Genomic DNA, 22168 nt, shown 5'->3' with positions numbered 1-22168 from the left:
TTTTGGGTATAACCTACTTAAAATAGCGAGTCTAGCCAGGGCTCTATGAGCAGAATACATGGAGAACACACAGCTCGACAGGAGAATGCTCTCTTACAGAGATGTGGGAACAGGAGACAAGGAACCACAACCTGCCTGAGACTGTACCCAGAAACAACCCACGGCAGAAGACCCCCGCGCTGCTCCAGGGCTGGCACTTCTCTTGTGCAGGGCCAACGTTCCCATTCTTCCCGTTGGAACAACAATTCCAAGTTTAAAAGTTTCCCGCAGAAAGTTCATAAACTCACCGGGCAAACACCTAAATTAATGTGCCCCCCCTCTTCCTGAAACAAACGGGATTATCCTGGCATGCTACTCGGTGTCTTCCCGGAGGGAAGAAGGGAAAAGTAATTCTTTCTGGAGAAAGAGATTGCAAGGCCAGCAGGCTCCCGACGCCAGCAACCCCAGCCCTCGCAAGCCAGGGTTTCTGGCACCCAGCCTCACACATACCCGACCAGCTCCCCACGGGGTGTTGCGAAAGGACGGCGCGGGGAGCCCCCCAGCCCGGCGCGGGCTCCGCGGCCACCTGAGCAGGGCTGCTGGTAGCCAGCACGGCACAGCGCCGGGCTGCGACACCCTTCTTGCATCCGTTCCGTAGGCACGCTTCCCCTAGACATCGGGATGGAACCGACTGACGCCGCCGGTGAAAGAAAACGTTCAATCAGAGATGCCCCTCCAGTTGCTCGTCAGCACCGATTTACACCGGTGGGGTGGCAGGCTTGCATCAGCCTCTGCGCCCGACCGGGGGGCTCGGGAAGGGCAATAGCGTGCCCGTGAAAAGGCTGTTTTAAGGGAAAATGCAAATCTGGCAGAGCCTAGGTTAGTTTTCTCACCTCCGCACACAATAAGAGCGGACCGAGGCGAGCACCTCGGTGACCCACTGGATCTCCCTCCCTCCCTGCCTGCCCCGTTTGCACCCCACCCGCAGCACGGGCAGCTGCCGCCCGGGCAGCGCCTCACCAGGGCACGGACAAACAGAGAAGAGAGAAAAAAAAAAAAAAAACCAAAAAAAATAATAATTTAAAAATTTAACACACACACACCCGAAACCACGAAACCCCTCCGCAACACGAGCCTCCTCACCAGCACGCTGCCGACGCCGAGCGCGGCGGGGCAGCCCCCCGCGCAGCCGGCCCGCGGGCGGCACTCACCTCGGGGGGACGGGGCAGCCGCCTCTCCTCCGTGCCGGCCGGCCGCGGGGCGGGGGCGGCGGCGGGGCCCGGCGCCGCGCCGCACTTCCACTTTCTCCGGGGGTCTTTCTTCGCGGCACGGTGCGCCCGGCCCGGCCCGGCCCAGCCCAGCCCCGCCGCGCCGCCCCTGCCTGCCCCCCCCGGCACTCCGTCCTGCCCACCTCCTCCCGCGGCCGCCTCCCCGCGGTGCGGTGCCCAGCTGCCGGCCGTGCCGGGGCGGCCGGGGGGCGCCTCCCCCTGCACCGCCCCGCCCCGGTACCTGCCGGGCGGGCCCGGGGAGGCTCCGCGGCCCCGTGCGCCCGGCCGCCCCCCGGGCCCCGCTCGTTGCCCGCCGCCCCCCGCCGCGCTCGGGGCTCCCCCGGCCCCGCGGGGCACGCCGCCAGCGGCTGCGGCTCTCCCGTGCCTTTCGGACTTCATTGTCCGCCCCTCGCCCTGGGTAACGCTGCCCGGAGGAGGCGGCCGGCGGGGCTGCGTGCACTGGAGTAGTCTCGGTGTAGTTCAGCACAACAAAGACTCACTTGATTCCCTGCTGGCACACAATGCCCGACAAAAGGGAAACGCTGGGAATGTCATAATTACCACCCCGTGAGATGGAGGCAAAAGCAACACTTCTTACGAGGTTCGTAGCTACACGGCAGCTCAGATGCAGCTATTTCTGTCCCGGTACAACAAGAAGCTTGCTCACACCCTGCTGCTTCGGCGCGGTGTTCACTGGCACTGTAGGCAGGAATCCTACAAAAACACAAAGGCAGCAAAGCCACAAGTCCCCGTGACAGAGAAATCTCTTCTCGGCTTGTCAAGCAGGGAGACTGGCTCTTAAGATATTTTGCCCACAGGTGAAAACCCTGCTTAACTTTTAACTAAAGTATATACCCATTGATGCACATCAGCGCATCTGTTTTCCGGGATTAACTATAGAGTAGAAACACCTACGTATTACGTTACCCCTGACTTGGTCTTGAATGGTCTCTGCTTGCCCGATGGTGGCACCTGCACCGACTCAGGGCTGGTTGCAAGGGGTATAGGCAGCTGTCCTGCATTTAAAGCTCAGCTGTGATACACATGTAAGTGGCCCACTTTCTGAAATTCATTTCAGCTTTCTAGAGAAACCCAAGATGCAAGTCATGGATCTGACCACAACTAGCTTGACATGAAGATGCAGGAGTCCTGTACCCAATGCCTGAACATCTAGTGCCCCTGCAACCAGATTAAATGCGGGAAGGGAGCAAGGCATACTCTTCCCTGTGCCTGGGAGCTGAACCAGTACATGCCAGGGGTGAAGGAGCCACAGGTACTGAAGGACAGGAGAATCTAGTCTTTAGTTTTGTGATTGGGGTGCTCAGTTAGGAAACGTGCTCCCAGGATATTTTTTATCCTGATGATGTACACTATAGGGAGCAGAATTTAGACCCTCAGTCAGTCTCCTGCTTGGATGATGTCTTCTTGACTTACAGTGCTGGCTGCCCTCTGGCCTAACAGTGATGGAGCACCTCATTTCCTTCTTCCCCAAGCCTCAGCATGCCTTAGTGCCTCTCCAAAGCACTTTCTTAGAATGTGGATTGAAACTCTCTGGGGCTGAGGAAGGCCTGTAATGGCTCTTTGCTTGTTGGCCAAGCACTCCAAGTAATCAGTGGTTATGCAAAAGCCGGGTGACTTCCTTCTTGTGCTCTGTAAACAACTTTCATGTGTAAGATCTGTCATTTCCTATTGATTTCTACTCAGTCCAGAAAGGCTGATGTCTTGGGTGGAAAGGATCTCCTAGAAGCTTTTTGTGGTGCCTTTCCTTTGACTTCTCACTTAATGTAGGCTTTTACTTTAAAGTCATCTTCCCTGGCTGAGGGACTAGAGGCCGGTCATCTAAAACAGAAATGAAGCAATAGCTGTGTAAAGTACCTCAGTTAAGGCACACACAAGATCTCTGTCTGCTTACAGTTCATTTTGTTTTTCAAAACCATGAAGTATGTTAATGGTATACTATCTGGCACATTAGACTATTACTTAAAAGCAACCATTTCAAGTCAAATAGAAATTGTTGCCAGTAGTACTGAGGTAAGCCCCATTCTGGCAAACGCTGATATAGAAAAGTTTATTTACTAGGCTAATTGTGTTGCAAGTGACTCATGAGACAAAGCATAGGGAAAACGCCTGCAAGCTGAAAGACTTTCTCAAAAGTGAGAAAGCTGAAAAAGTTAAAAAAAAAATCAGAACTACGTACTGTGAAATGAACACAATTCATTTTTTATTCTTGGAAGAATAGAAAGAAGAGCACCGGTATGAAAAGAGCCCCCATATCTTCACGTTTGCTGGTGCCTAGGTTCACGAAAACAAAGCACAGAAAGGTTTAGATGCCACAGGAGACTCCAGTGGTAAATGGGGTTGCTGCTTTCCCTGAGGGTATACTTTTACAATGCAGCTAAGCTGGTTTTGGAGCTCTCTGTTGTCCTAAAGCTGGCAGTCCTGCTCCTAATACTTCCTCTGTTGGAGAAAAAAATAAAAAAAAGCGAAACATTTTTTCATAGCAGTTTACTTGCTTGAACAGGCCGTCCGGGAGTCAAGGCTGGGTAGATGAGAAAGAAGTAAAGAACAGCTGTAGTGCCAGGAGAGCAATAAGGACTGCCCCAGAACTGCAGCAGGCAGCCACTCACTGAACTGTCTCATGAAATTCGCCTTCATAGGAAGAGCTCAGAATAGAGGGTACCTTAAATCTGCTCTTCTTATGTATACTATTCTACTTTGCATGGCACAAACGAACTGTTAGAGAAAGAAAGATTCTCGTACTTCGTGGTTAGGACACCATCAGGCAGAGGGAAGGAAGACCTCACTTCTAGGGCTTGCTTGAAGTTTGATACTAGCTGCTGGAGCAAGATATTAAACCAAGGCCTCTCTATTTCCCCACTGTCTCCAGTCATTTCTCCTGCACCAGATTCTCTAGCCTGAAACTTCAAGTGCTGTGGAGAAATGCACACCTAGTGCTCAGCATGTCAGTAACAATAACATGTGCAGCGTATATCTGCGCTACAGTGCAGTCTCAATAGGAGTGCTGGGTCTGTGCTGGCTCCTGTGCACAAGCTAGATTTGGTGTCTTTGCAGGACACAGCACTGTTCTGTGTAGGCATACCATCTCCCACCAGGTAGTCCATGTTAAAATACAATTCAACAGTTTATAAAATATTAAATTATTGCACTAGAATGACAATATGTCATTAAAATAGCAATATTGTTTCTGGTTCCAAAGCTGATTCTTCCACTGTTAAAAGACCTAAAAGGTCAGTTTACCATTATATACAATATACATAAAGCTACCCAGTTTTTTAGTGTTCATTAGTTTGTTCACATAGAAACACATACAAATCAGCTTTTCCAAAGCCACAGATTAGAAGGCAAAAATAAAATTATTGACCATAGATATCTGAAGTTAGTAATGACCACTGTAGAAAAAATTGGTGTGACTTTGGAACAAAAAGTATTAATTTTGAGTAAAACCTTTGTAAAAGTGAGCTAAGATCACCCACTGGTGTTGACTACATCTAATCAAACTCCAGTATGAGCAAAACGTGACTTAAGTATCATTTCCAATCTATGTGCAGTCTACCAAGAATGCTATTGCAATTCATTCATTCATTCTTTTATTGATAGTTATGAATCTAAATTGTTATCACATTTGACACTAACCTGCAAACAAATGATTGCTCCTTGCTTCTCCAGAGCATGTCATAAATCAGTTCAGGGGATGAAATTCTGAATGAGAAGGAATTTGAAGTAATTTGGAGTTGTTGTCAATCAGCTCCTTTCTGTAACCTACTGTTGGGGTGTAAATTCTAGTGCAGTTATTCTTCAATCACCAATTATTCTCACAAGAAAAGCCATAAGAAGACATGGAAATTCCCCTGGCATGAGCTTTACAAAAATGCCAAGCATGCCATTGGAATAGCATGGGTATGAAGAACATTCCTGCTTGCAGCTCGGAAGTTTCTGTTTGATAGGAAAAGGAGCTGAACATCTGTGGTTGTCCTGAGGCTACCCCCCCATGTTCAAGTAGATTTACTTTCACTTTTTACCTTTTTTTAATTGAGTAGTATTTTCCTTAAATCATTTGAAACTAAAGATCATGTTAACCCTACACTTCCCTCTGGATATATTCAACTTTTGTATTCTTTTAGACTTAATGTTTTTCTTCAGAAACATAATTTCAGCTATGTACCTTGGGGATACAGGGGCATGACAGGGTGTCTGCTTGTCCCATGCAGCTACGACACATGCTATGTAGATGTGTTGGCTGCTTTTTAACGGAATAGTCAGTTGTGGAAGAAAAACTTCTGTAGTTTGACAGCTAAAAGCTTAGGTAGGAGGTGTGAATCATTGCCTGAAAGCTGGGAGACACTTTGTTCATGCAAATTATATGGGGTGAAGTGAGGAAAGTAAAAGGTTTCTAGACAGCCAGAACTGTAGTGATCTCAGAATGGAAAAGTGGGGAAGCTGGGTAGGGGAAGATTGGGGTCAAGGAAAGGGAGAGGGCATGTTTTTAATCATGCCAAACATACCTAGTTTTCTAACTTTGAAGGCACTTCAGTTTTGCTGCATAGACACAGCTGGACAGGTTATGTCAAAGAAAATAAATGGACAGATAAGTAAATAATCTACTATGGCTATAGACATGGTAGGTGATGCAAAAATATGAAGTGAAAAGAAGTGACCTAGAATACACACATCAAATTATGTTCTCTCTTGCTTGCTGTAGAATACCCACACTAAAGACCATTATTTTTAAAGATGTCATGCAATATCACAGATAAATCAGGAAAAAAGAAAAGAGAACAGAGAAAGGGAAAAGGGTAAGGGAAAGGAATTGTCTTTTCAGATTGGAAAACATCTTTATTTATACATAGCCAATACTCAGCAGCCCGACTTGCTTCTAGTGAATAAATGTCTTTGCTGGAGTTTTCCACCAAGGTTAATGAAACATTATGAAAGTTAGTCAAGGAGAAAAATTTTGTATCCATTTGAGTGTGTATGAATTTCACAGTATTTTTGTGTCTGTCACTGCAAATTACACTCATCGATGTTTATTTGTTTTTCAGATAAGACAATGGCCTGATCAGATTGCTTTCTTTCTCCAGCTGTATTAGCTGAATTTATCAATAAGCACTCATCTTCCTGTTAAAAATTCTATATCCTAACCTGAAGACTTATATATAATTTTCTATTCTGGCAGTGAACTAATTACAGTGTGGGGTATGTCATTTTAATACTGACATAAGCAAGGCAAATTAAAAAGAAAGCATCAAAATTTATCTCGTGCCATATTCAAAGGTTTTCTTTGAATCCATAATGCAAAGCACAGCACAAAGACACAGTACTTTTGCGCTATGGATTTTCTGTGTATCTAGATCCACTCTGCAGGGTGGATCAGATGCTAGGTTTGGGCAAATTGACAAAGCCATTGATTTCTATTCATGGGCTTGCATTGATCAAGGTCCATAGTATTTAAATATACCATATATCTTCTTGAAAATTAGTTTGGAGAAGTACAAGACTGGAAATACTGGAACAGCTACTAACCTCTGAATAGCACCACTGCTGATTTGAATTTATGGCTCCATAAGGTCCTATCACAATGATAAAATTACTAATTGTTGATGTGTTAATCGAGGATTGGGTTACCGAGAGTTTCAGCTGCTTGGTTATAGCTGCATTTTAAATATTGAATTAGATGCCATTGGCTTCTATACAGGGAAATACATTACATTGTCAGGAGTAATCATTCAGAAAACTTACATTTAGGCATTCTATAGACTCTGCCTGAAATACTGACTTTGGACACCTGCTCCATGGTTTCTTACCATTTTCATCACTATGTGAGTGATCTACATAGTAGGGTGAGGTGCACAAGATTAGTTTTTGAGGTTGAAACCCATTAGCTTCGTGACTGTCTTGGCAATGTAAGGCAGAGGATATCTGCATTTAGCTTTAGTTCAGTTACAGTGTGGCTCCATTTATTTTGAATTCTTAGTGAATCATTTTTAGAAACTGGTATTTTGAGAGGAACTTCTTATTCGTTGGAATCCAGTTTAAAACCACATTTTGTCAGGAAAGGTTTTATCAAGAGAAGTGCATGCAACAATGCAATCAGTGAACTGTAGTAAACAATAATATGCGTGTTCTTATCCTACCAGAGTTGCTAAACGGACAGTGTAGCTGGTTAAAATGAAAGGATCTATCCCCCACAACTCCAGTAAGGATTAACCCCTAGCCTGAGTAAGGCAGACTCACAAACTGTATATGTGTTTCTGGCACACCAAGCAAATGCCCTATATACTTGTTCTCCATGAGTCAGAGAGCTCATATTTTACTTCACTGCTCCCACTCTTTCCAAAGGTTTTATTTACATTCTGGTGAGGAAAAGGAGTATTTCTAGTGTCTCAAGAAGTCTGTAGGATAGAATTTTGACTTCCTGGGTCTCTCAGAAATTCTAAATCTTTAAAAATGAATTCATGATTTTCCTTTTATTACATCCTTTCATCAGTTTTGCTTTCAGACCAAAAAGGTCATGATCGTAATTTGCAGAGATTAAACTTGATCTCACTTGACACAGAAATTTCCATTTTATTACTAACAAGTATATTATTTTGTAATGAAAATATCATACTGTATTATAAACATGAGCCCTAATCAAGCAGTTTACTTAGCAAAATGAATCTATCTGAAATCACTGACTGTATCTGTGCTCTCCTGCTACATGGCATGTGGCAGCACTCTCAGGTCACATTCCTGAAATGTTTACATTACTTAGTTTGAGGATTTTTCTGGGCCATGCTCTTGGAAAAACATGGGAAAAATGCCAAAAATATATAACCCTTACAATGCTCTTACATAGTCCAGGCGAACCACATCACCACCGTGACCGAAGTACTGTAGCACAAACTCCCCAAAGCCATTTCAATGACTGTTCTGAGATAGCTGAGTAGACCAGCTGGAGAAAACTGAATCAGGGTACGTGAAGCAAAACAAAAATGGGGGGAAAAATGTGGTAGTCTTGGCAAGAGTTGTATGAGATGTAGGTCTGTCAGAGGAACTTGACATCTTGTGCATGATCACAACTGAAGGTGGGAACAGAGAGGAGCAGGAGGAAGAAAGGGAGGAGGTGGACAGAAAAGAATTTTATCCCTGAAGATATCCCCACAGAAGATGATGACGATGATGAATTGTCCTATGTCTCTACATACCATTAGGCCTACCCTCATTATCTTGGATAAACTGATGAGGACCTCATTATTCAGGGCCACAGCATCAACCCTGGCAAATCCTGCTTCTTCCACAAACAACCCACGTCCTATAGAGTCAGACCTGACAGTGCCTTCAGTCATCAGTGATATTCCTCTGCTCCAGAGGAGATTCAGCCTGGCTGTCTCCACTGGTTGTTGATCAATATTTGTTAAGGAGACTGCCTGAAGTTTGCCCCTAGTTTAACCAATACCTCAATATCTGCTGGGTAGTCACAGTCTGGCAGTAGGCTGAAACTGGCTTAAAAAGAGTTTCAAGAAGTGACTGGTATGGAATGGATGAAATCACTATATCCAACAAAAAAAAAGTAAAATCCTTCTTCTGGATCCAGTGTCCCCTGGATTGGGCTAAAGGACTTGGAATGGAGGTATTTCTTGTAGAAACATCCTAGACTAATCTACCCATGCCACAGCCTTAGGAAGGTGTTTAGGTACCTCTATCTAAGTAAAGGGAAGGATTCTCAGCAGTGCCAGTAATCATTTAGTCAAATCAATCTCACCAGAAGTGTCCATTTTGTTTAGGAAAACTATTTTTTCAATAGACAGATAATCTGATTTTTGTCCAAATATGAAAGATGATTTTTTCTTAATTTCTGATAAATACTGGGTTTTTAATATTAATTGAAAGCTTCTTTCAAAAATAAATGGTTTGCTAACCACTTTTACATTCATTAGGAAAAAAATGAAGCAAAGGTGAATTGCTCACTTTTCTGGCAGGTTTTGGTTCCTGAAATTCTCTGTCTGTCACTAGCAAAACTGGTATTTTACCCATCATCCTAGATAAGGGAATGCTTTTAACGTCAACTTTTACAGTATAATACAATTAGAACATACTCTTGTTTGAATTAGCATTTCAGTACAGAGAAGTTCAAACACAGGGAACTGACAGATTTCTCAGATGATTTAACCAACCGGTTAGGCATAATAAAAAATGACCTTTCTATTAGTTTTACTAGATCTCTGACTTTGCAGACAGCAAAATAATCCCCATTCAAATGTCTTAGCAGTGAAATTAAAACACTAGTGTTCAGACTGGGAAGTTCAGATATTGATTTATTTGTAGTTTTATACATGTACAAAATTCAGTAGTTATTTTAAAGCAGCACAGACTGATAAAGATGGACACTATACTTCAGCATGGCAGTGCTGAAGTTTAAATCAGCAAATCAACATTCACTTGAATTTAGGTTTCAAATGAAATGATCTTAATCTACAAATTTAGGAGGAGTTACTGGAATAAGCAAAGAGAACATTAATGAGAAAATATGGAGGCTCGTTATTTTAGCTCAACAGACTAATGACTACCTTCACCATGTACAGGGACCAAGCAAAGACTGATTTTATCAGTGATATTCATTGCAGATTCCAACACCACAGCTCAAGTATTCATGATCCCTTCAACTAAAAACCTCTTTACTAGCAGGCAACAAATATGGGATTTAGACTGAGCCAGTTTGTCTTATGTGACATTATCTAAATATCCTTTAAATAAAAGGCAGAAGCTTTTGGCACTGTGTTTCCAGTCCTCTGCTTATTAAAGCCTTGACAAAACCACCCAGGAGCAGAGATCTATTGTGCTTCCCCTTGAATCAGCAGAGTAAAGGATGTCCACCTGAAATTACACAGCAGGTACACAGTAATACTAATGAACCTTCCCATTAATTTCATTGAGATGCTATTTCAAAAACATGATGCCATCATTATTATTTCAATGAAAAAGTACTGAGACATTATTTTTGTTATAGACAGTTATGCAACTTGTTGTGGTGCCTTGCTGTGTTTTTTGACTAGTTGTGCCTAAGACCAGATAGGTCTTTCCTCTACCAGAAGAGAACTGAGCATTAAGTAACCAACAAAATGTGTGAGTCTCATCAAAGATGACTGTAGGGAGCTCAAATGGTATGTTCAAACTCTGCGAGCCAGAAGTTACCCCAAACAGTGTGGTGGCATACTGTATGTCTTCACTCACCCCTAAAAGGAGGAATTATTATATGCAGAATATAATTTTTGTGTGTAGCTTGGAGAATTCTACCACCTTCCAAGTTGGCTTCTGAACAAACTTCATATGTTAAAGTGCTTTTGAGGATTTTCTTTCAAAATAACTTCAGTACAGCTTTTTAAATTTTACAGCAAGAGGTTCTTGGCATCCTTGACCCTAGCTGAAGGATCTGAGCTGGTGAATTCTCTGCTTGAGATGTAGGGTGGAGCCTCAGAGCAGAACATATGGAATAAAATCAGAGAACAGAACATACCAACAGGTGAGAAATCAATATTTTAAATGGCAATCTATGCCTTCCAGAAATCCCACTTCTCTTTCAGGAAGATTTTGTTTGGTTACAGGAAATTTGTCAGACCTTATAGCTGGTGTTCCACGACTGACAGGTTTCTTAAAAGAAGATCAGAATGTGAAACAAGGGCAATGGAATGTAGAAGTCGCTCAGCTACTTTGAAAAAACTTGAGTCAGAAGTAGTCAGTGTCACTGTTTGCACTCCAGGATAATATTCTACTCCTTCTAATGCCAACTTGCACAAATGGCAATAGGACTGAAACTAGTTATAATGAAATTGAAAGACATGAGCTCAGTAGAAAATATGTGTGGAAAATGACAAATTCAGGTGCTACATTTAGACACCTCTGACTGGAAATAAACTAGACAGTAAGTCCATGTGTTTACATAGGAATTCTAAGAGGCTTTTTCAAAATTATGGGAGAAGTATGTGTTAGATTAAGGTTCACAGCCTTAATCCCTTTATCAGCGAGGTCTATTGGAATAAATTGTGGGAATATCACAATCCGCCATTTAGAGGTTTAGATGTAACCTCAAGCACAAAAAGAAAACAAGATTATGCAGCTTTCAAGAGGAGTAAGCTGTCTAGCCCCAAGTTTAAACAAAGGCCTCATTAGGACACCCTGGTTTGTAGGCTATGTCCATTAGTGACACCATATTATGCAGTCTGGATAGATTAAAGCATGGACTAAAGTATCTACTTCTTTCAAGTCTGCCTAAGGGTTAATATGAGCAAAGTTAGTCATTAAGGTGAAGAACCAGCAAATGTTACACAGACCTAAAGAGAAAAGTATAGCAAAATTTATACATCTTCCAGTAAGGCTGTGCTGGAGGGGATTTCAACAAATCCAGTGGAATCAATCTCCAGCAGGTTCATTTTGACGCCACCTTTGTCTCCCTTTCCTGTAGTCATACCTCTGCACTCAGTGTGGCAAGGGAAGCTTGCTTTTGCTTCTATGGCCCCTCAGGCTTTGACACAGATATTCTTCTTCTTCCTGTGTTTGTGTGTCCATAGGTATGGAAAGGGAAAGGAAAAAGTTTCAGGATCAAGTCCTGATGTCTCTCTGTCCTTGACCTGGAACTGATTAAGAGTCCTTTGCCACCACACACATGCCTCCAGTACTGTACATGAGACATGAAGTTCATAGACAAAAGAATCATTACAGAAGGTGTCAAGATTTCTAGGTTATATGTAACTCCAGGTAAGATTTGCCGTCTTCCTCAGTTTGATTCTGATCTCACCCCAGTCAAAAGCAAATGCCCAATTTTATGTTACCACTTTAATAACAGAAAGTCTGTAGAGTATGCACAATGAAAATCTTAACTTCAGATTTATTTAATAGTAGTTATAAAGATACTTAGAGAACAAACGGTTCATTTTTTATCATACTATTGGTAATCAAGAAGAATGAAGTAACTTTAGGTGAATAGACAAATAGAAAAAAAGACTAAATTATTTTTTCTTAAATGAATTTATCTGTAATGCTGGGATACCATAGAATAAAAAGAGAGTGGCAGAGGACTCATGCCTTTACTCTCTACTCTAGAATTAGGCTAGACAAATGTGACATTCTAACCTTTTCCTTGGCAATACTAAAGAAACTAAATATGTGTATGTGTATCTATCAAATATATGTACCTATATATCTCCAGGGACCTGGTGAGGTGAAAGGGTTAAATCATGTTTAACCAGAATGTATACTTAGTATTCTTTATCTCCCTGGAACTTGCTAGCACTTTGAGGACCAATTCACTAAGAATGAATAATACCACGAATGACATCAGCTTCCGCCAACATGCAAAAGGTTACTATGGTAATGGAGAAAGTTTTTCACAGTACAAAACAAGTACCATACTTGATATATTAGCCAGCCAAAGAAAGCAGTCACATATAAACTACAGCATCTTTCTAATGAATAGCCATTTATGCAGCATGCATGTTAGCAATTCTGCTGAGTTCCTCTGAACATCAAACTGTTGGCAGTTATATTGAAAAACTTGGCAGATTTACAAAAGTGTTAACATTTTGTTTTCAGCAGCTTGTTTTTTTTTTTTCTCTTGGAGCCCATATCTTCAGCATATTCACAGAGTCTTTAGCCAATGCCAACCAGGAAGGTCTCTGATGTGAGCTTAAACGTACTGTATATGCCCACTGAGAAGGCAGGATGTCCAAGCCATGCAAGTGACTCAAAATAGACCTTTTTTTTCCCCCCTCCCAATTTGTGGCAGAAGAACAGATGGCTTCTTTGTTAGGTGGCACTTTCTTTTTTATTTGCTCACCACTTTTTCCATAAGAGTTTAATCCACAAAACAATGCAGTATATTTACTACAATGCGAAAGCCAGAAAATCTTGAAACCTTCAAATCATATCAGTGCACATATGTGTGTGTGTGTATATATATATATAAAAATGGATATTTGTTTACTGAATCAAAGCCAGCATCAAACCAAACCACATCAATATCCTCTCATAAAAAATATATTTAAAGAAATCTAAAAATAAATAATTCAAAATGGAGACAAGATATTATTTCTTTGCCTCTGCCACTTCTCAAAAGAAAAGCAGTGAATTCTTATTTTGGATGTGGTCCTATCAATTCTCCTTTCTTTGTTGCAGGGGATGCTGAGAGATGGGGGAAAGAGAAAATCTGAGAGCAGTTACAGACCATGATTCTAAGAGTCTGCTGGCAGATAACTCTTGGATTTGCTGCTGATGTAGATTATTGCAAATCTTGTGCCAAAGGACTTGGGTAACAGCTGAAGAGACCTTCTTCACAGCACTTCTTCCATGTTTCTTCATTGCATTTCCCTTGCCAAGGATGAAGGAGTGAATAAAAAGCAAAAGAATATATTTAGAGTGAATGAACTTTCATGCAATAAAACATTCCTGCATTCCAGAAAAAAGGAGTAACTGATCTTGGATTCTATCTTCTGCCACCTATGTAGTACATTTTGGCTTTAGATGCTGCCAAATATATACATTTAAAATGCTGCCGAATTTAAACTTCACTTCCCAAGTCTTTCTGTGTATTATCATCCTATCATTCAGCCTGCTGTTGTTCTCATAGTCATCAAAGGTTGTTCCAATTCCACATCTGCATTTCTCAGCAACCTTTCAAGTAAGATTTTGAAATGGATTTTAAATATGAAACAACATTGATCTGGTGATTTTTTTTTTTTTGGTATAAATTGATGTCCCCCTAATGTCAGAATCAGAATATTTCCTATTCTGAAATTTGAAATCTGTCAGCTCTGTATTCTCTGCTACAGAATTTCTAAGGCACACCCTATGAAGGACATCTGAACTACATATTTTGAGATTTTTTTTGGTAAAGTTTTCACAATTTATTGTCTTCTCTGTTATCTCATTTTTTACAATGTTAGTTGATATGTTGATTGTGATTTTTTTTGTTTGTTTCAAATACTGGCAAAAGGTAAATGAGATGGAAAAACAGGAAAGACTTCCTTTTCATTTAAAATCCAGTGCCTTTTTTTTTTTTTTCTTTTACAGCTTTGTTTTATCCTTTCTAAGATATTTCACACCTAATTGCTGTTCTGTAAGTGCAAAAGTGTGGCAGTTCAGGAACAGATAACCAGCCTTTGGAAATGGAGGTGGCAGCAGCGCACAGCATGTGTGTTGGCCTCAGCCCTGCAGGCTGGCTGGTCTCTGTGGGCTAGCGGATGCTGGGGGCAGAATGCCACCCATTTTCCAGAGCAGGAGTGCTCTCTGTTATATTGGGGGCATGCTTGCAGGCTAGGGCTGTGTATTTTTAGGCACTGCAATAAAAATCAGAGATGATCGTTTGGGAAGTACTTTTCCATATAGTTCATGCAACTTACCTGTACTCTGACAAACGTTTTTTGGTGAGATCTTTTGTGTCTCAGGCAGGAGCAAAACCAGGCTTTTGGTAGCGAGTTTTTTAATGTTCCTGTGCTAATGCTGTCTCAAAAGCATCAGTAGCTTTCATTGAAGAAGAAAACAAAACAGTGCTCTTTAAAGTACTGCCACCACACAATATTCCTGAGGACCTGATCTGCCCTTTATGAAAAGGAGCTTGTTAGGTCTGGACTCCTAAAGGTGTTTAGATACCCATCTTCTTTTAAGTGTACACTGGGCTTAGTACTGATATTCAGCTGCTGTTCCACAGGCATCTAACTAACTAGGAAGACTTAGACCCCTTTGAAACGACTCGCCACCTACATTAATCATTGAGGGTATTTCCTTCCCTTGGATGTACAGGGAAGCAACACCTGGCAGCCCTGGGGAGTAAGTACTGAACACTCATTCTGTGTCATACATGCCCTCCTGGTTGTGATGTTAGGAATCTGGAGCAGATGAACTGACCACAACCTTGGGTCTACAACTTCTTCACACAGATTTCAGTTTCAGGGGGACCTTTGTTGAGCTGCAAGCTGCATTTTACAGACACAACAGAATCAAGACATGGAATTTTATGCTCTGCTTCACAAATTTCAGTAGGTTAAGTATAAAGGTTTGGATAATGATGAATAGAGTACCTGGCACTGAAAACAGTCATTCACCACAGTTGCCACACAGTATTATGAAAGACAAGTTATTTTTGTCATTTTCCTATTCTTCAAAGAATGTTGACAATAATTTTAGTTTCATTTGGCAGCAGTTTGATTTCTTTGTTGTTTTTATACAGAAAGAAACAAAGCTAACTAAAAAAATGACTCAAGCTTAAGGAGTGTTCCAATGAAGAATACAAAGAAGAATCCCTCACACTCCATCATTCTTGCCTACCATGCGGGTTATTTATCATTGCCTCTATTTGCAACAGCTGGTTTTCTGGCTTAAAGCCTAAAACGCAGTTTTTCCTACTTTGTTTAAAATCAAAGGCAGATCTCAATTTTTTTCAAATTTATGTTGTCTACTGCAAAAATGAAGTTGTTTCAGATTTTCTACATCCCATTGCTTAGGACTGCTATTTTTTATTTTTATTTTTTTTTTTTTTTTGTAAATAAGTACAGGTAGCTGTATTTTTTTTAAAAAAAAGTATGGAAATACTGTCTGATATATAGACAGTTGTAATTATACTACCAAGAGCTACCATAACAGTTTATAACATTTAACAAGACAAGTTCAAAACAGCATGACTCTACCACTATCTAACAGAATTAAAATGAATGAGCAGAGGAAGTAATAGTATCAAATACCACATCATTTTTTCTTGTTCTCTCATCAGCTTTGCCAACATGAATTATTTACATTGGCTGAGCAAGTAGAATCAGTCTCATTCTTAACTACGCGCAGGTGAAAAAAATGTAACTGTGATAATGATGAAAGCCTCTTATTGCCTGCAGTTATTTTTCTACTACTTCCAGTTATGAACCTGCATTTTTGAGTCTACTCCTGCTTAATTTCCATAGTATAAGACATCTAGAAGGGTGGCTTAATAGGGTTAGGGTTAAGGTTAAGGGTAATCTATGCCATTCTGTAAGTGCAGTCTTTAGTTCAGCCAGTTGAAGCCACCGCAGTTTTCTCATCCCTCTCTCTCACACCTACCAGAATAGTCCTTCAATGACTACAGAACTTGATGTCATGTAGTTTGGACACCGCTCTAAGCTGACTAGGGAAGTGATTATCCTAGGACTGGAATTTCAGAGATTATTTTGAGCCATCTGCATCTCCCCTTACCCTTCTTTAGCCATTATCTTTTACCTGCAAGCATCTGATTTACATCTACTGTTCAGATATTTATGACCCTACCATTGCATTAAGGACCTCACAATCACAATACATTCACATACTATTTCACCCACTCCCATTGTATTATCTCTGTATCTCATTCCTTCTGCTCACAGTCCCTTCTTTCCACCTTCACCCAAGAAATGCAACTGCACATTTGAGCCATACACACAAACAGATATGGACCTCAGATGTTGTCTCACTTCTGAATCCACTTTTCTACCTGAAGCACTTCACAAATGAGATATCTTGACAATAGATGAACTGACATTACATGAACAAGATGTCACATAAGTGAATAGCTGGGGAGAAGGAGAGACAGAGACAGACACTGGCTCTGAAATCTCACTGTATTTCATACACAGTTTGTGCCTCCAGCAGAAGACAAATTGTTGTGTATTACAGCATCAGAGGGGAAAGAAAAGATGAATATGGGAATCAGTTTCTGAAGGTGACTTGAGACTGATGCTTATCTTATAAGTAATGCACAGCAGGCTAGACGGATGCACCCTGCAACTGCTAGGCAGACTGCAGAGATTTGAACGGACTCCAAAGAGGGAAGAACTTAATCTTGAAGGGTTGGCACTCAGGTATTCGACAAAGCAGAGTTTAAAGAAAAGGCAAAAGGCAGGCAAGAGAGGAAAAAAGAGATATGAGTGGTATAGAACTAACTGGTGGTGAGATGAGCTGGAGAAGAAATATGGCTGGGAAGAAGGGCACCTCCCCATCTCAGGAAAAATCAGGAGGCAAATCCTGGTCTTTCTATTCTAGCTTTTAGTCAGACTTATTCATTTAAAAGTTTTATCCTAATACCACTTCAGGATGCCCTGTTGGAAGCGGCCATTTCTAATAAAAATTTCAGGAGAGATGTATCTTGTTTCTCTTTTTCCTCTTTACCTGAATTTTGAGATATTCTTAACCAGATTTCTCTTTTAGTTGTAGAGTTCCCTTGGGCTGCTAAACAGCACCTTCAAAACAGGGATAGTGCTGTGCTGAAGTTTGTAAAGCATGCATTTTATTAGGGCTGTAACAAAATGGCAGATTGTTCAGTCAGGAATAAAAAGCAGGTTTACTAAGCAAGTAACAGAGGACTTGCAAGCCACATTTCACATGGCTGACTGAGTGCCAGACTTGGAAACTCTGTCAAAGGGCTTACTGCCACACTGTACTGCATCTTTGCCCTAGTTTGAGTTTTAAACAGGAATTATCCACCAACTTCCAAGTTACAATGGAGCAAATAAGAAAGCAGTCTCATGCTTTAGTATTTGAGATTTAAGCTCAAGCAATAACAGAAAAGCCTAGTCTATGATTCTTTCCTCTCAGGTATGAGAAAGAAAGAGAGAAAAAGAAAGAGAACTGGCAAAACTGAAAAAATGTCCAGAAGGGACATAATTCTGGGTATGTCCCTGTTAGCCTATATCTCCAGATAAATCCCTCCGGTTAGCTAGCCTGACCTCCTGGATGGGAACTTTTTGAACATGTGTTTGCCAAAGCAGAATACGGGAGAAAAATTCAATTCTGACATGACCTTCCCACTCCCCCCCCCCCCCCCCCCCCCCTCCCCCTTGTTTTTGTACCCTTTAAAAATTGTAAAGTTTCATTTCTTGTGAATTTTCTCATTCAAATGAAAGCAAGAATTTTGTGGTTTGAGGCCTCATCTGAGCTCTGGGAGACCCAGTTTCAATACTTACTCTGGCTGAGGGAATTTAGGTTTGTATTTGCAGTGGAGGATCCAAGCCATTAGACTCATTTGCATTCTTTCTAGGTTGAAACTGCTCTTCTTTCTTTTTTTCTCAGAGTGCTTCAGACTCACAACCCCCCCTGTTCTGCTGACCACCTCCAGCGACTGAAGAGTGCCTCAGGAATGGTGGTTCTTGTTAGAAATGGAAGGGTTAACGTGGCCTTCCTTTTCATAAGATGATTGAGCTTGACAACCTGGCTAGATCACACAGTCTAACCCCAGAAGTTAATCAACCACGTAACTAACTGCTGCCAAGTCCATGCCAGCTAGGACTGAACACATTCCTGTCAAGAGAGTATCTGTGTGCTCCCATCTGGACCAGTTTCTTACATATTTACACCTAATTCAGATGAACCTCAGCAATAACAGTATCAAGCATTTCTTAGGGGTTATAGGGGGAGTCTGTCATACATCACAGTTGAAGGAAAGGAAAGGAGGAAGCCAAACCGAACATCTCCCAAAGAGGGGGCAAAAATTACCAGGACAAAACATTTACTGAGTGTGATTTTTAGCAGCTGATTCTACTTTTGAAACAGCCTGAGGTACTGCTTGCAAGAACTCTAAAATGGTAGTGGAACACTTTTATTCTGCTAATACATTTTTTTTCAATATTTCACAGACTCATTCTAAGCTCTAGACCTACACAAACCTATACAGTCAGATATCTGTGTTTAGCTACAAAAATCCAGCATCGTTGTACACTCTACATAGGTTTCACACACTTCCTGAGGTATATGCATTCACACAAGAAAGTGACAAGGATTACAATCACTTTGTGAAGGTCTGCACGTGAAGAACAAACAGCTTGGCTGTATTAAGGATGTTATAAAACACTGTGCTCATTACTGCTTCATAGCTGTACAAAACAATTGAAAAATCCAACAAAGCTGGAAAAAAACGTTGCGTGCTTGGGTTGCGCAGGCTGGCTTTGGAAGCAGTGTGGTAAAGTAAATCTTAAAGTTTGTTTTGCATTTCAAGCTCTGCTACAGGTTTTGTAAGATCAAGTAATTTCACCGCTCTTCCTCATGTCTTCATGAGAGGTGTAAAAGTTAGAAAATGGAATATTCATTACAGAGCTTATTTTTTTGTAATACTGCTGAGCACTGCTACTATGTGTATAGCCACTACTATCTGCCTATAAAAAGGGATATACTTGTCTTACCAGAACATTAGTGTCTGATTAGACCCTCTGGGGCTACTGCATTCCAAACAATTAATCAGATACATAGCATCCAAATTGGTCAGGAAGGCTACAGACATTAAAAATGGGAGGTTTTTGGCCTGCAAACAAGCAGAGGTCAACATGAACTCAGGAGACCTGTCAGCAGGCCACCCATTAACAGGGATTTCACTATTAATTATTTCCTCTCAATACCAGACTGATGCAAGGAATAAAGAGCAGCTAACGGAGCTTAATGAGTTTATTGCATAAATGTAGAAAAACTATTTCAGTTTATGCTGTATTTGCATGTATTTTGAGTAATTAAAAAAATAAATAACAAATATCAGAGCTGGAAAAGATAAGGGTATATAGAAAAAATCATTTAAACATACATAGATGTGATAGAATTGTATCAGAGATTTAACACGCTGACGTTCCATATTAACATGTCTTCATTGTATTAACAGTGCTAAAATGAATAGCTGTGCTATTTGCAGTGGCTTTAACGAAAAAGAATGATCATGTTAGCTCAGTCCCTGTGAATAATGTATGAGGCTGGATTGAACTTACTCACCTCATCTTGCATTCAGTCTAAAACCCCCACAAAATAGAGGGCTATATTTAGCATTAAGTAACAATTTCTTGTTTTAACTTCCGTATCATTACTTCTGTGCAGTTAGAGATTGGTTGGAAAATTGCATATAGAGTAGTTTTCCATTTATTAGAATTTTCAGATGCCATCTCAGTGTCAGATGGAGGCCAGTCTGGGAGTTTTTCTGGTTTTCCCATTTGAATCTTTCAGGCCCTCAATGCGTTTTTAATAGGCCATAGAAGAATCAATTAAATCTTGTTATTTGGATGCATTACAGGGTTATGCTCTTGTGGATATCTAGCTAGTGTTAATTAACCAAGGATGAAAGTATTTTGTGCTTTAAACTGGTGTAAAATGCTGTGTTCATAAATCTCACAACAGTTTAGAATTGAAAAGACTTATTAATAATAGCAATGCATCGATGAGTTGTGACTTCCAGCTGAAGAAAGTTATGTGGAAAAGATGACTTCATTATCACCTCTATTTAAATCAACCTATTTTCAACATTTTATTCTCTTAAAAAAACCCTATACTTTAAAATCACTTTGAAAATCTTAACTACCTAGGACAGTAACGACCTTGAAGATATGAAGTCACCTGCTCTCCCATAGCAGGCAGAAGGGTTCCTGAGGAAAATACCATGAAGCTGTGAGGAATCTTTCCAGTCCTGCTTATACGTGAAAAATCAACCTGCCCCTGCCCCAGCTGGGTGAATAAAGACAGTATTCAAAAGAAAACAGTGAAGATGGGCAGTAGTGGAACAAAAGACAGTCAGGTCATTTCGTTCTGTTGTTTTTTATATTTTTCCCGATCAACTGCAAATGGGGGCAAAAGCAGAGTCCTGTCAATGGACAACACTGAGAAAACAGGGCTTGCAAGAACAGCTGACGGTCTGTGTTGGCTCCAATGAGATTTAGAAGTAGTAAAAGAGCAGAAAGGCATTTTCATAGCAGCCAGGGAGGTACAGAAGTAGGAAGGAGAACAATAAGCAGGGCAAATGGAGCTGAAAGGTGATGGGAACAGACTTAAGGAAGAGAATCAGTGGTGACTGTGACAAGTATCTGTCCAGCAGAATTGCAGTATGACATCCCCACCCCACCTGCTTTCCCACTGCTGGGGAACAGCAACTTCTTACTCAATTATGCCTCCTGGAGAGGAACAGGCAGTTTACACATCTTTTATCAATCTGATTAATATCTTCCAGCCATAGTGCTTTAGATTTCCTGCGTGAAAGTCCCTGCATAGCCAGAGGCTATTTCCCTTAGTCCTGCTACACCAATGTCTGTCTAGAAAATGAAGATATTATCCCTCTTTCACAGTGGCCATGACAAACAGCATTCTGGTGTTGTAACATTGGTCACAGGAGTACTGCAGGGCAATATATGTCTGAAGACCCAAATGAGAAGGGAAGTAAAAAAGTGCCAAGTAAAAGCCACTGTGATCTTTTAAAAGAAGAAGAACACTTGGTATATAGTTTAATATTTTTTGAAGATACTATAATGATTGACTAAGTCATAATTAAGTGTTGCACATGATGCATGGTAGCACTCATTCAACATTGCACCAAGTGACACAGTCATATTCAGTTTGCTGATGCTATTGTAATATTTTATGCAATTACTTACTTTTCTTGTTGTTTTAGGCAGGCTGTATTATACAAAAAATCAGTTCCTTCAAGGCAAGGTTTAAAGCAGTGAATAGCAGTAGAAATTAGTTCAGAAGGTATTAAAAAATAAGGTTTATTTCCTTGAAATTTATGCTTGGATTCAGTCTGCAGTCACTTGTGTTTCTCAGTACAACCTTTGGTAAGCCCAGGAAAGATCCATTTGGACCGAGTACTACCCTAAAAGAGCTTCCCTTCATGCTAATATGATTACTTTCTTCTTGTCCTGATACTGAAGAAGAACAGTAGTTTCCTGGAACAACTAACATTCATTAAGGGATCCCATCATTCATCAAGCACAGACACAAGCACAAACAGTTTGCTAAGCCAAGCGCTGTCTATAAGAACAAATACATCCCCTGTATTTCTAAGGAGGCAGAACACAAGTTGTCATGTCTCAATAAGGAACTGGATAAATATTGTAAAATATTGTTTCAGTAGAGCAGATGTTCAGACCATATTGACACCTACTATGAAACTCAGGCCCCCTGGGGCAAGAAAC

The 22168-nt window shown here is 41.0% G+C and overlaps 1 protein-coding gene across 1 annotated transcript in view; it reads right to left on the bottom strand.

The window, feature by feature from the left end:
* Nucleotides 1-22168, bottom strand: part of MYO16 (myosin XVI) — a 452710-nt gene that overhangs the window by 403035 nt on the left and 27507 nt on the right. Inside the window, exons 1-2 of the mRNA XM_080377718.1 lie at nt 4008-22168; nt 1191-3704 (exon numbers count right to left, since the gene is read on the bottom strand). The exon at nt 4008-22168 is cut by the window's right edge and continues 27507 nt beyond it. The gene's annotated coding sequence lies outside the window, so the exon portion shown is untranslated. The remainder of the gene's footprint in view (nt 1-1190; nt 3705-4007) is intronic.

This window comes from Falco punctatus (genome assembly GCF_963210335.1).
Source record: "Falco punctatus genome assembly, chromosome: 2".
Taxonomy (NCBI): Eukaryota; Metazoa; Chordata; class Aves; order Falconiformes; family Falconidae; genus Falco; species Falco punctatus.
This window is presented reverse-complemented; position numbering and strand designations above follow the sequence as displayed.